The 15,804-nt window shown below is 39.7% G+C and overlaps 1 protein-coding gene and 1 pseudogene across 2 annotated transcripts in view; one reads left to right on the top strand and one right to left on the bottom strand.

Annotated features, from left to right (window-relative positions):
• SLC25A12 (solute carrier family 25 member 12) overlaps window positions 1–15,804 on the bottom strand; it is a 182,709-nt gene that overhangs the window by 90,984 nt on the left and 75,921 nt on the right. The window lies entirely within an intron of this gene.
• On the top strand, window positions 8,938–10,071 carry LOC309663027 (cofilin-1 pseudogene; annotated as a pseudogene). The gene has a single exon. The product of its transcript is annotated as a cofilin-1 pseudogene (transcript).

The raw sequence follows: 15,804 nt of genomic DNA on the forward strand, positions 1-15,804 counted from the left end.
AAGTGAGCTTTTCTGCTGCAGTTGCTTTAACTGTCTGCCACCATCACATCTCTTTCTTCAGTCCGTTCAAAGTTCTTTTAACAATGTAATTGGACATAAAGATTTACAAATTCATATTTTGTTTTACCAGCACCTTATGTCCCTGATACTCTGCTCTCTTATTTTATGAAGTTTCTCTAAGTAGGAATCTCAAGTTGTTTATTTTATGCTACTTTTCAAGGGAAGGATGTCTGTTTGTAGCCCAAAGTCCCTTAGTTTGAATAAAAGTACTTAAGGGAAAGAAAGGCATTTATTTTAAATGAAGGGATTATTTTCTATCGGAACACATTGTTGTTGACCAAATCCATACCATTGGAGTGAAATTTAGGGACAGACTGGCCACTTGTAGAGAGGAAGACAACACTACGTTTAGACAGAACCCACCACAATAATTCATAGGTATAGGCAGGCACCAGGCCACAATAACAATTTTCTTGAATAAAAAATAGCTGATCTTTGAGCAAGCTCTAGAGTTTCACTGATGCCAATCTAGTTGCAACGGAGATGATATAATAATTTAAAACTAAGGCTGCCAGCTACCCTAAATAAAGAGAAGTTAGGAGAGCTCAGTTACCCTAAATAAAGGTGAATTCTGGGTGGTCCAGTGATTAAGAATCCGCCTTCCAACGCAGAAGACGCGGGTTCAATCCCTGGTCAGGGAACTAAGATCCCACATGCTGCAGGGCAACTAAGCCTGTGTGCCGCAACTACTGAGCCCACGTGCCACAGCTAGAGAGCCCGCATGCCACAACTACTGAGCCCACGTGCCACGACTAGAGAAACCCGTGCAACAGAAATAGAGTAGCCCATGCGCCACGCGCCACAACAAAGACCCAGCACAGACAAAAGAAAGAAAACGTGAATTTTGCTAGGTTTTTCATCTATCCAAATATAACAAACAATAAATTGGACAAAGGTATTAAAAGTATGTACTGTGGGATGAACTAAGTACGGAAATGAATACAAAAGCCTATGAGTTAGAGCTTCTGCCCTGAAAAACTTTGAAATCTGTCGTTCTGTTATGATGATTGGCTAATAGTATTATTAGATGTTAAAACAAACTACAACTTACTTTTTCCTCAATTGTAGATGATCGGGGTTGAGGGAAAACCTATTAGTTAATGGAATAACAAAAGACAAACCTGTCAAATAAGAGTCACAAAATATTTGGGAAAAGGAGGTAGAAATAATTCAAAACTTTTTATAATTTTTAAAAATAGAATGCCAGTATAGAAATTTATAACTTTCTTTAGACTGCAAACGATATTTGTAAACAAGAAATAATTTTAACACCTTGGCACAACTATAAGTTGAAAACTTGATAACTGAGTCTAAAAAGAATGACATTTAGAAAGTGAAATTGGAAGTTAAAGGCTGAGACTAGCTGCAAAGGTACTGTCATTAATAGTCACTTTTTAGAGTTGGTTTCATAAAATATTTAATATGAAGCTTGACTGAGCTGGAAATTTAAATATGCTTGTGAAGTCCTTCACAACTTTCCCTCCACAACTGGGGAAAATAATATATTACCCCCAGATGCAAAAACTAAGTATGGGCTTACTAGACAAATCCACAGAAATATGTCTCCAACTCCCAGGCTGCTGACATTGCATTAACTTTGTGGGTGAAAGTTGGAATTATCCTAATGCCTAGCACCCTAATAAACTAAAATGTAGTTATTAAAACAAGAGGCAATTTCCAATGAGCCTGTTCTGCCACAACTCCTGGCCCTCCTTCTATCTTTAATAACATGTTCTGTTTATATTCTAGCTTCCTCTGATTATTTTACTGACATGAATACATTTTTGTTCCCATTTCCATATCCCACACAGCTACGATGGATGCCATCTTGCAAGAACTAAATCAAGGTGGTGTACAAACATGTAGTAGAGCATTAGGAGATCACTGACTAATTAAACCAGGAGTGGGGCTCCTTCTAGATTAAGGGTACATACACCATCACTATGATGAGGAATGAGCTGGCATTTATGCCGTCCCCACATCAAGATGCTCACTTAAAATATTTGAAATAAATAGCATAATGAAATAAATGGCACATACACACAAAGATATTTGAACATCTGGAAATTTTAAGTGTGGATTGGTTTGAGCCTACACCTAGAAGTATAAAATGGTTCTTTATATTTTATTGAAATATTGCAAAAACCTACAAACTTTATAAGTTGTGCTTTTAACTTTTTCCTTGCTAAGAGTCTATATGGGGAAACGGCAGGGGTAGACTGGGGAGAAGTATGAAGGGTTAAGTGTCCAAGTTTGAGCAAATTATGTTTCAGTTGGTAGGCTGACCTGGAAATCAATAAATCAGAAATTATTATTTCAACCCAAGCCACTTATAGTTAGATACTAGATAAATGACACATTTTAGGACTTCTCTATACTGTACAAGTATTATACTCCCTGTAGGAACATTGGCGCTAATTGAAATAAATTCTCATTTTGGTGGAGAGGGAGGAGTGGCATATCAGAAATCAGATGCAATAGCTGTTCTCTTGCCATTGCATCTTCCTAAACTGCTCTTCCTCACAGTCTAAGTCCTATAAATTATGCAGTGCAGATAACAGTGATCTTAGTTTGGGACCACAGTCTTCCTTATTCCCTTGTGGAGGCAGTAACAGCCAGTTTTCTTTTCAATAGATTTTGTAAGGAATTCATGGAATGAGCTGCTCTAGATGTTTAAGGCTGTGAGCGCCCTATTACTGTATTAGTCATGTACAAGCTGGTATTTAGTGGGAAACCTTATGATCAGATGGAGGATTGAACTAGGTGAGCTTTAATGCTTCTTTTAACACTCTAATGTTATGATTTGGAATGACCCAAATTTTAGTTAACAAACATTTATTAAGTGCCTTGAGTTGGTACTAAACTTGCTGTTGCAGCTATAGGAAATATAAGAAAAGTAAATAGCATGATTCCCAAAGTATGGAGAATATTTTATTGCGTCAACTGCTACTATTCATTTTTTCAATGAATAAAGCTGAAAGAATGATACCAAAACCTTTGCATATATCAAAGGCCAAGGCAGCTTTAGGTAAAAATTGGGTAAAAACTCTGTGGTTTGTCACATATTCCCATTCCAGTCAAAAGTATATAACTGGAAGAGCAAACATCCTGTCCAGTCCCTCAGCCGCTCACCCCTCCCCTCCCCTGGGGATTTACTTGGATCTGGTTTTTGCCTCCCTTCCACTCAGAGGTCAATAAGGAAGGATGCTTTGGGTCTGATCCAAAGTAAAGAAAAAATTTCCACTTTAAAAATCGTGGAGCTTCCCTGGTGCCGCAGTGGTTGGGAGTCCACCTGCCAATGCAGGGGACGCGGGTTCGGGCCCTGGTCCGGGAGGATCCCACATGCCGCGGGGCCGCTAGGCCTGCACTCTGGAAACCGCGAGCCGCGGCTGCTGTGACCGTGGGCCACAATCCCCGAGCTGGGAGCCCGTGCTCCACAACTGGAGGGGCCGCCGCGGTGAGGGGCCTGCGCGCCGTGGCAGGGCGTGGCCCCCAGCTCGCAGTGGCAGGGCAGGGCCCGCGTGCAGCAGCGGGGACTTAACGCAGCCAAAAATAAATAAATTTTTTAAAAAATTGTGCTGGGAGAAAAACAAAGGCCCCAGAATATCCAAAGCAAACTTGAAAAAGAACAAAGTTGGAGGACTTTCACTACCTGGCTTCAAGATTTAGTATAAAGCTAAAGAAATCAATATAATATGGTACTGGCTGGCAAAAGGATTGGTAAATAGATCAATGAAACAGAATAGAGAGCTCAGAAATAATTCCAAAATTATAAAGTCATTTTATTTCTAACAAAGGTGTCAATGCAATCCAACGGGGCAAGGAGTCTTTTCAACAAATGACACAACTAGCTAGACATGCATGTGGGAAAATAGAGAAACTTCAACCTCTACCTCAAAACACTAAAATAAATTTGAGATGAATCATAGACCTAAATGCAACAGGTAAAATCATAAAGCTTTTAGTAGAAAACATTAAAAAATATCTTCATGACTCAGAGGTAAAGGTGTTTTAGTCAGAACATAAAAATCAATAACCATAAATTAAGAAATTGATAAATTAGATTTCACTAAACTCAAAAATTTCTACTTATCAGAAGACAGCATTAAGAAAATTCATAGGACAAAAACAAAAAAAAAAGAAAAAGAAAATAAATAGGCAAGCCACATCTAGGAGAAAAACTAGGAAACATATATAAAACAAAGGACTGATATCCAGGATATAAAGAACTCCTAAAACTCAATGGTAAATAAACAGCCTAGTTTAAAAATGGGCAAAAGACGCAAACACTTCACAAAAGAAGATATACAAATTGCTAATATGCACATGAAAAACTGCACAACATCATTAGTCATCAGGGAAATGCAAATTAAATCACAGTAAAAAGATAGTACTACACACCTGCTAGAATGGCTAAAATTAAAAAGACTGAAAACACCAGATTCTGGCAAGGATGTGGAGCAACCAGAGCTCTCGTGCACTGTAGTGGAAGTGTAAATGATATAACCACTTTGGGAAAAGATCGAGCGGGTTCTTATAAAACTAAACATATACCTACACTATGAATCAGCAGTTCTACCTTTCAGTGTTTACCCAAGAGAAATGAAAATATGTGTGGATAAAAAGACTTGGTCAAGAATGTTCACAACCACTTTATTCATAAAAGCCAAAAACTTCGGACTTCCCTGGTGGCTCAGTGGATAAGACTCTGAGCTCCCAATGCAGGAGGCTTGGGTTCGATCCCTGGTCAGGGAACTAGATCCCACATGCATGCAGCAACTAAGAGTTCGCACACCACAACTAAGGAGCCACGTGCCGCAACTAAGGAGCCCAGGAGCCACAACTAAGGAGACTGCCTGCTGCAACAAAGGAGCCCATGTGCTGCAACTAAGGAGCCAGCAAGCCGCAACTAAGGAGCCCGCCTACCACAACTAAGACCTGGTGCAAACAAATAAATAAATATTTAAACAAATAAATAAAAGCCAAAAACTGGAAATAGCCCAGTCGTCCGTTAATAGGAGAACGGATAAACAAACTATGATATATTCACAGAATGGAATACTATTCAGCAGTAAAAGAGAGCAAACTACTGATACACACAATGGCATGGATGAGTCATAAAAGTATCATGCTAAATGAAAGAAGCCTTACATGGAATCATATACAAAAGAGCATATACTATGTGATTGCATTTATGTGAAGTTCTAGAACAAACAAAACTAATCTATGGTGGGAAAAAGCAGAACCATGGTTGCTTAGGGAGAGGAACTGACTGGAAAGAGGCATGAGGGAACTATCTGGAGTAATAGTAATCGTCTATGTCTTGCTAGGGGTTTAGGTTATAGATGTATGTATTTTCCAAAATTTAGGGAATGTACACTTAAGGTTTATACATTTCACTGTGTGTCAATTTTTCCTCAAAAGAAAAAAAATCTGTAAATAAATATTGAACTAGGTAGGTAATTACATGAAGTATTTAAGGAGAAGAGTACTGGTATATTAAATTTACTTTGAAATCCATAAAAGAAATAAGACAATGGATGGACGGATAGATAGATAGACATGTTATACCTAACTTGGGGGGGGGGTGGTATTTGGGAATTCACTTTAAAAATTCTTTCAACTTTTGTATACTTTTGAAAATTTTCATAATAAAATGCTGGGGAAAATCATGCTGGGTCTTTTGATACTGAAGATGGCTATCCAGTTATGTAATTCTGTTATTTGGCTAGAAATTGTAATGGACCTTGTTTCTTAAACACTGACAGGTCTCTGTGCATTGTTGCAGGGTAGGGAAAAGAAACTGAAACTGCTTGACAAATAATATATCTGTAGTATGGGCAGTGAAATCTATGAAGACTATATTGCATTGAAGAAAAAAAATGTTTTCCTTAACATGGATTCAGACAGTAATTATATGTCCTTGGGAGTTGTGTGTGCTTGTGTCTATGTGTCTGTTTGGTCTAATAGTTACCCACAGGAAAATTAGAGGAAGAATGTGGAGGTATATTTGCATAACATACTGACAGAAACCTTGGAAAGTACCAGACTTGGAATCTGAAGGCTGCCCTGGAACTCTCCTGTTGAAATGCACCTAGAGTGTAAATCTAGGCTGAGAAACTCAAGACTTTGGTGGGAAATATCCTGCAATGGGTCATTGTGTCCTTGGACTGCCCTGTTGGGGGAAGGAGAACTCATCCTAGGATGAAATCAACCCCAGTGAGAAGGAAGTTTCAAAAAAGGGGAGGGCAGATTTGTAGTGGGAGACCTAAAAAAAGGACTCCTTAAGGAAGAGAGGGCCACAAATCTCAAGACAAGGAAGCTAGGAACCAGGGTATGCCCAGGAAGAAACTCCTTCTGAAGAATTGCTATAAAGGAATAATGTAATGCAATGTAGTACTGATCAGCATAAAATTGTACTGACCAGAAGAATAATCAGGAAATTTAAGTTAGAAAGTTCTGGAGAAACAACATGAAAGAGCTGAAACTTGAGGACAGTTAGACCTTGTGGAAAGAGACAAATCAAGGAGGAAAAGTGGGCAGAATTGTGGAATGATTGGCATTCTTTTGATTGGAAAATATCAGAAGCTGAGAACACAGAAGGAACTTGACCAAGAACTGTTAAAAGGTCTCAGTCAAAGTAGTATTCTGCACTTTCCATTCCCAGTAGCCCTGACAATAGTATATATAGCACCTTAAGGTAATGACAATATGATAAGAAAAAACTACATGAAAATGAAATAAATAATTAAGAGGTCTTCACCATGGTATAAGGTCTTTGTACTTCAAAAGATGTCACAATGGATAAGAATAAACTTATGTATAAAAATGGTTAACTAGGGAGTTCCCTGGTGGCCTAGTGGTTAGGATTCAGTGCTTTCACTGTGGAGGCCTGGGTTTGGGGAACCATCCTACATGCTGCGTGGTGTGGCCAAAATACCAAAAAAAAAAAAAAAGGGGGGGGTTAACTATATTTTGTGCTTTTGAGGAAGCTTCCGGGTAATGCTGACCTGATGCTTCTTCCGTGACTCTGGTCAAGTCAGCATGGGAAGAAATTATGGGGTAACAGATCTACATGGTCTTGCCTGTATTATCTCGCACTTTTACTACTTGGAAAGAAGCCCCAGAAAACATTGTTTGCTCATCCTGTTCTTCCATCAGCCTGGATGGATGGATGGGCTTACCTGGACAGTTCATGATGAGGATGGGTAATAAAACAGTCAGCAGTTATATTTCCTTTAATCATCCCCAGCCCCTCAATAAAGCATTTTATGTGAACTAGTTTTGTGTTGATGGTGTGGAAGGAAAATTAAGGGGCAGTAATGGGAAGTGTAGCCTTCCTCATATCACCCCTTCACTGAGATCCATGTGGCAGTAGCAGCAACATCATTTCATCGAAGACAGTAGGCTCAGAGTTCTAGGTAGGGAACAGCAGCCAAGTGAGTATAACCCAAGGCATACTGGGTGGTAAAGAGGGGACATGGATCACAGAGAAGAAACTGCTCAGTAGTAGATGAGACAAATCCCCTTTTGTTCAAACATACTAGAGAACCATGAAGGGATGAAAGGACATTTCATCATATGGAATTCTATATGGCTATGAAGTTCTACTCCATCTCTTAGACATAGTATTGGCTTATTATTGATATCCATAAGCAGGAAATATGAAGGGAACCTAATTATTCCTCTCCATAAAGATCTTACAATGTATTAAGACAAAACATAGGTAAAACCATTAATTAACAATGCATATGCTTAACTGTGTGGTAAATTTATGCAATACAGGTTTAGAAAAAGAAAAAATCAATTCAAGCTGGGTGATATACAGAAGGTTTCACGGAAACCATAATTTGCCACTTCTTGAATTCACGATTTCGCTGTTTCTTCCAGGGTATATCTTATTACCCTATCCTTCCTCCTTCATCCACACCCTTGGCCCTAACACTTATCTAAATGCTTGACATTAACTATGTAGGTACTACTTAAATGTTTATTGATTATTCTTACCTGGTTGTTCAACCACTAGCCATTAGTCCTATTATATTTCCTAAGTAAAGACCATTACCATTGTCTTAGTGGCTCAAGCCAGAAAGCTGGGTATCAGACCCTTCCTTACCCCTCACATCCAAATAGCTACCCAGTCCTGTGTTTTCCATCCTCTTCAGTCTTTTTAAAATCTCTTCTTTTGATTATAATGGCCTTCATTATGCCTCCTAATTGCTCTCCCACGCCTCCAGTTCTCCACTTTCTGCCTCCTGTCACTATCCTCAAATCCATTCTCCACAGTGCTGTCAACTGTTCGATATAAAACAGATACTAAATCTTGTCACTTCCCCATCCTTTAGTGGCTCTCTAGCGACTTCAATATAAAATCCAAGCTCCTCAGTATGATGAAGAATAGAAGCTTCCTGATCCGGCCCCTTCCTCTTACTTATATCTTACTACTATACTTGTTCCTTTAGTCTCAAAGATTTTTGAGTTTTTATGCTACTTCCTTTACTGGAGATATTTTACTCCACATTTATTACAATTGGCCTATCCTTTAAGATACAGATCAAGAATCTCTTCCTCCAGAAAACAATCCTTAACACCCCTTTTTCACCCATCGTAGACCTCCCCATCATATTTATCACATTGTGCTGTAAATACCTCTTTGCTTATCGTCTTTTCCACTGGTGGCTTTCAAACTTTATTGCCCCAGACCTAAATAGTAAAAAATACATTTTTTATCACAACCCCAGTACACACTGAAGTAAAAACTTCATGAAGCAATATTGAACTTTATTACATGCAACATACTCTGGTACTTACTATTCTGTACTATTCTATTTTTTTTTTTTTTCTAATTCTATTTTCAACATTCTGAATTGATTTCACGACCCATACTTTAAAAATGCTGCAGTAGCGGCTCTTGTCTTTTCTGGCTCTCCTTGTTATCTCCTTTTCTTTTCCAGAAACATGGCCTCTGGTGTGGCTGTCTCTGATGGGGTCACCAAAGTGTTCAACGACATGAAGATGCGTAAGTTGTCGACACCAGAGGAGGTGAAGAAGCGCAAGAAGGCAGTGCTCTTCTGCCTGAGCGAGGACAAGAAGAACATCATCCTGGAGGAGGGCAAGGAGATCCTGGCAGGTGATGTGGGCCAGACTGTAGACGACCCCTACGCCACCTTTGTCAAGAGGCTGCCAGACAAGGACTGCCGCTACGCCCTCTATGACGCAACCTATGAGACCAAGGAGAGCAAGAAGGAGGAGCTGGTGTTCATCTTCTGGGCCCCTGAGTGTGCACCCCTTAAGAGCAAAATGATCTATGCCAGCTCCAAGGACGCCATCAAGAAGAAGCTGACGGGGATCAAGCATGAATTGCAAGCAAACTGCTATGAGGAGGTCAAGGACCGCTGCACCCTGGCAGAGAAGCTGGGGGGCAGTGCCGTCATCTCCCTGGAGGGCAAGCCTTTGTGAGCCCCCTCCAGCCCCCTGCCTGGAGCATCTGGCAGCCCCAGACCTGCCCATGGGAGCTGCAGGCCGCCCCCTTCCTGCCAGACAGGAGGGGCAGGGGGGATCCCAGCAGGGGGAGGGCAGTCCCTTCACCCCAGTTACCAAACAGCCTCCGCACCCCCTGGACCTTCCTCCACCTCCTCCCTCCATCCCTGACGGTTCTGGCCTTCCCAAACCGCTTTTGATCTTCTGATTCCTCTTGGGTTGAAACAGACCAAGTTCCCCCCCAGGAACCCCTGTTTGTGGGGGGACCTGTATTTTTTTTAACAACACCCCAGTTCCCCACTTGTTCCTCCCTTTTTCCATGCTGCCAACTTCTAACCGCAATAGTGACTCTGCTTGTCTGTTTAGTTCTGTGTATAAATGGAATGTTGTGGAGATGACCCCACCCTGTGCCACCTGGTTTCCCTCCCCTTTTCCCCTGGTCACAGCCACTCATGGAAGCAGGACCACTAAGGGACCCTCAATTAAAAACAAAAAACAAAAAAAACGCACAACAATGAAAAGGCTCACTAATGGGAAAAAAAAATGCTGCCGTAGACCGTGAACTCACATAGATTCTCAAGCATAGTAGATGCTCAATGCAAGTAATTAAGAAAAAGACAAAACAAAAATCTCTGTATCCCTAGCAATTAGCACAGCGCTAGACACACAGCAGTGTTAAATAAAGATGCTTAATAAAAGAATAAATGCACACTTCTGGGGCAGACCATCTTCGTGAATTATCATGTTTCCCTCCATCATTTCCCTTTTTAAGAATAAGAGTTTCTTACAAGATATTATATGTAATTTTACATTACAAAATATACCCATGTAAGCACAGATACAGAGACAGGCAAAAATGGAGAAGGACTTTAAAAATTGCTGCATTTGAAGGACATAATGAGATAGAGAGGCATGATTGCCAAAGGCCAACTGTTTGGTCCTCTTAAAAAAGGCCTAATGTGGTAAAGTCACCAAGGTCAGGATCTGGTTAGAAATTGTCTTCTAAATGGCCCAAAGATCACTTACACTAACCAAATTCACAAGATACTGGTGAATACCTAATATTAACTAATATTTATTGTAGAGTACTTACTATGTGTCAGACAATATTCTAAGCACTTTTTATGACTCTATCCTCAAAAAAACCCTGTGAAGTATGGTTATTTCATGCTATTATCTCCATTTCAAAGATGAGGAAACAGACTGAGATATTAAGCAACTTTCCCAATGTTATACAGCTAGGAAGTGGTAATAAAATGGTTAGTAAAAGGATTGTAATAAAAATGTTGTGAAAAATCTCTCAAAAAATAGGGCAATACACAAAGAATGGCAGAAAAATATTTAAATATAGAGAGCTAAACCAGGGGGCCTAATAGTTGACTACTACGCTCTCCAGAGAAAATAGAGATTTTAAATTATGGGGAAGAAATTATCAAATAAAAATAAGAGAATTTTCCAAATCCAAAGGATGAGTTTTGAGTTTCAAAGTATCCTCTGTGTATCCAGAACAATGAATGAAAAAGGTTCAATACCAAGGCACATCATAAAATATCAGAACATTGGAGATAAAAAGAGGATCTCATGTAGCTGGAACACACAAATCCATGTACTAAAAGAGGAAGTAAAATTGCCCTCTCACTATCACACCAAGTAACCCACTGAAGAAATTTTTGCCTTTCTTCCCAGCAACATTGGGCTCATGGTTTTTGAGGTCCTATATCCGAGGGAGGAATGCTTCCATCAGGAAACACCATCAAGGTTCAGATGAATTGGAAACTGAAACTGCCCACTGGCTATTTTCGGCTTCTGGAGCTGTAGAATTAAAAGCAGAAAAGAGTCGCCATAGCCATGTGGTGATTAATCCTGATCATCAAAGGGAAACTCAGTTGCTGCTATACAATAGGGCAAGAACGACTATGTCTGAAACCCAACTGAGGCAACTCAGTAAAGATAGCCAATATAAGATAAGTCCAAAGATAAGTGCATAGTGGATTCAGATCATTTGGGAACTAAGGTTTAGGTGCTGGACTAGATAAAGAATCAGACCCAGTTGAGGAACTTAGAGGGATAATAGGACATGCAATGAAGGGTTGAAAAATGAAGTTATGATTATCAGCTTAGGCCTCAAGGCCACCTACAGAATGGGGGTTCACAAGATGGCGGAGTAGAAGGACGTGCTCTCACTCCCTCTTGCGAGAACACCAGAATCACAACTAGCTGCTGGACAATCATCAACAGGAAGACACTGGAATTCACCAAAAAAGATACCCCACATCCAAAGACAAAGGAGAAGCCACAATGAGATGGTAGGAGGGTCGCAATCACAGTGAAATCAAATCCCATAACTGCTGGGGGGGGTGACTCACAGACTGGAGAACACTTATACCACAAAAGTCCACCCACTGGAGTGAAGGTTCTGAGCCCCACGTCAGGCTTCCCAACCTGGGGGTCCGGCAACGGGAGGAGGAATTCCTAGAGAATCAGACTTTGAAGCCTAGTGGGAATTGATTGCAGGACTTCGACAGGACTGGGGGAAACAGAGACTCCACTCTTGGAGGGCACACACAAAGTAGTGTGCACATCGGGACCCAGGGGAAGGAGCAGTGATCCCAGGGGAGACTGAACCAGACCTACCTGCTGGTGTTGGAGGGTCTCCTGAAGAGGCGGGGGGGGGGGGGGGCGGCTGTGGCTCACCGTGGGTACAAGGACACTGACAGTGGAGGTTCTAGGAAGTACTCCTTGGTGTGAGCCCTCCCAGAGTCTGTCATTAGCCCCACCAAAGAGCCCAGGTAGGCTCCAGTGTTGGGTTGCCTCAGGCCAAACAACAAACAGGGAGGGAACACAGCCCCACCTATCAACAGTCAAGTGGATTAAAGTTTTACTGAGCTCTGTCCACCAGAGCAACAGTCAGCTCTACCCACCACCAGTTCCTCCCACCAAGCCTCTTAGATAGCCTCATCCACCAGAGGGCAGACAGCAGAAGCAAGAACTACAATCCTGCAGCCTGTGGAACAAAAACCACATTCACAGAAAGATAGGCAAGATGAAAAGTCATAGGGCTATGTACCAGATGAAGGAACAAGATAAAACCCCAGAAAAACAACTAAATAAAGTGGAGATAGGCAACATTCCAGAAAAAGAATTCAGAATAATGATAGTGAAGATGATCCAGGACCTCGGAAAAAGAATGGAGGCAAAGATCGAGAAGATGTAAGAAATGTTTAACAAAGACCTAGAAGAATTAAAGAACAAACAAACAGAGATGAACAATACAATAACTGAAATGAAAACTACACTAGAAGGAATCAATAGCAGAATAACTGAGGCAGAAGAATGGATAAGTGACCTGGAAGACAGAATGGTGGAATTCACTGCTGCAGAACAGAATAAAGAAAAAAGAATGAAAAGAAATGAAGACAGCCTAAGAGACCTCTGGGACAACATTAAATGCAACAACATTCACATTATAGGGGTCCCAGAAGGAGAAGAGAGAGAGAAAGGACCAGAGAAAATATTTGAAGAGATTATAGTCGAAAACTTCCCTAACGTGGGAAAGGAAATAGCTACCCAAGTCCAGGAAGTGCAGCGAGTCCCATACAGGAGAAACTCAAGGAGAAACACGCCAAGACACATAGTAATCAAATTGGCAAAAATTAAAGACAAAGAAAAATTATTGAAAGCAGCAAGGGAAAAACGACAAATAACATACAAGGGAACTCCCATAAGGTTAACAGCTGATTTCTCAGCAGAAGCGCTACAAGCCAGAAGGGAGTGGCATGATATACTTAAAGTGATGAAAGGGAAGAACCTAAAACCAAGATTACTCTACCCAGCAAGGATCTCATTCAGATTTAATGGAGAAATCAAAAGCTTTACAGACAAGCAAAAGCTAAGAGAATTCAGCACCACCAAACCAGCTCTACAACAAATGCTAAAGGAACTTCTCTAAGTGGGAAACACAAGAGAAGTAAAGGATCTACAAAAACAAACCCAAAACAATTAAGAAAATGGTCATAGGAACATACCTATCAATAATTACCTTAAACGTGAATGGATTAAATGTCCCAACCAAAAGACACAGGCTTGCTGAATGGATACAAAAACAAGACCCATATATATGCTGTCTACAAGAGACCCACTTCAGACCTAGGGACACATACAGACTGAAAGTGAGGGGATGGAAAAAGATATTCCATGCAAATGGAAATCAAAAGAAAGCTGGAGTAGCTATACTCATATCACATAAAATAGACTTTAAAATAAAGAATGTTACAAGAGACAAGGAAGGACACTACATAATGATCAATGGATCAATCCAAGAAGAAGATATAACAATTATAAATATATATGCACCCAACATAGGAGCACCTCAATACATAAGGCAACTGCTAACAGCTATAAAAGAGGAAATCGACAGTAACACAATAATAGTGGGGGACTTTAACACCTCACTTACACCAATGGACAGATCATCCAAAATGAAAATAAATAAGGAAACAGAAGCTTTAAATGACACAATAGACCAGATAGATTTAATTGATATTTATAGGACATTCCAACCAAAAACAGCAGATTACACTTTCTTCTCAAGTGTGCAGGGAATATTCTCCAGGATAGATCACATCTTGGGTCACAAATCAAGCCTCAGTAAATTTAAGAAAATTGAAATCATATCAAGGATCTTTTCTGACCACAACGCTATGAGATTAGAAATGAATTACAGGGAGAAAAACGTAAAAAACACAAACACATGGAAGCTAAACAATACGTTACTAAATAACCAAGAGATCACTGAAGAAATCAAAGAGGAAATCAAAAACTACCTAGAGACAAATGACAATGAAAACACGATGATCCAAAACCTATGCAATGCAGCAAAAGCAGTTCTAAGAGGGAAGTGTATAGCTATACAAACGTACCTCAAGAAACAAGAAAAATCTCAAGTAAATAATCTAACCTTACACCTAAAGGAACTAGAGAAAGAAGAACAAACAAAACCCAAAGTTAGCAGAAGGAAAGGAATCATAAAGATCAGCGAAGAAATAAATTAAATAGAAACAAAGAAAACAATAGCAATGATCAATAAAACTAAAAGCTGGTTCTTTGAGAAGATAAACAAAATTGATAAACCATTAGCCAGACTCATCAAGAAAAAGAGGAAGATGACTCAAATCAATAAAATTAGAAATGAAAAAGAAGAAGTTACAACAGACACCTAAGAAATACAAAGCATCCTAAGAGACTACTACAAGCAACTCTATGCCAATAAAATGGACAACGTGGAAGAAATGGACAAATTCTTAGATAGGTATAACCTTCCAAGACTGAACCAGGAAGAAACAGAAAATATGAACAGACCAATCACAAGTAATGAAATTGAAACTGTGATTAAAAATCTTCCAACAACAAAAGTCCAGGACCAGATGGCTTCACAGGTGAATTCTATCAAACATTTAGAGAATAGCTAACATTCATCCTTTTCAAACTCTTCCAAAAAATTGCAGAGGAAAGAACACTCCCAAACTCATTCTATGAGGCCACCATCACCCTGATACCAAAACCAGACAAAGACGCTACAAAAAAAGAAAATGACAGACCAATATCACTGATGAATATAGATGCAAAAATCCTCAGCAAAATACTAGCAAACAGAATCCAACAACACAATAAAAGGATCATACACCATGATCAAGTGGGATTTATTCCAGGGATGCAAGGATTCTTCAATATATGCAAATCAATCAATGCGATACACCATATTAACAAATTGAAGAATAAAAACCATATGATCATCTCAATAGATGCAGAAAAAGCTTTTGACAAAATTCAACACCCATTTATGATAAAAACTCTCCAGAAAGTGGGCATAGAGGGAACCTACCTCAACATAATAAAGGCCATATACGACAAACTCACAGCAAACATCATTCTCAATGGTGAAAAACTGAAAGCATTTCCTCTAAGATCAGGAACGAGACAAGGATGTCCACTCTCACCACTATTTTTCAACATAGTTTTGGAAGTGCTAGCCATGGCAATCAGAAAAGAAAAAGAAATAAAAGGAATACAAATTGGAAAAGAAGAAGTAAAACTGTCACTGTTTGCAGATGACATGATACTATACATAGAGAATCCTAAAACTGCCACCAGAAAACTACTAGAGCTAATCAGTGAATTTGGTAAAGTTGCAGGATACAAAATTAATGCACAGAAATCTCTTGCATTCCTATACACTAATGATGAAAAATCTGAAAGAGAAATTAT

This window comes from Balaenoptera physalus (genome assembly GCF_965194825.1).
Source record: "Balaenoptera physalus genome assembly, chromosome: 6".
Lineage (NCBI taxonomy): Eukaryota > Metazoa > Chordata > Mammalia > Artiodactyla > Balaenopteridae > Balaenoptera > Balaenoptera physalus.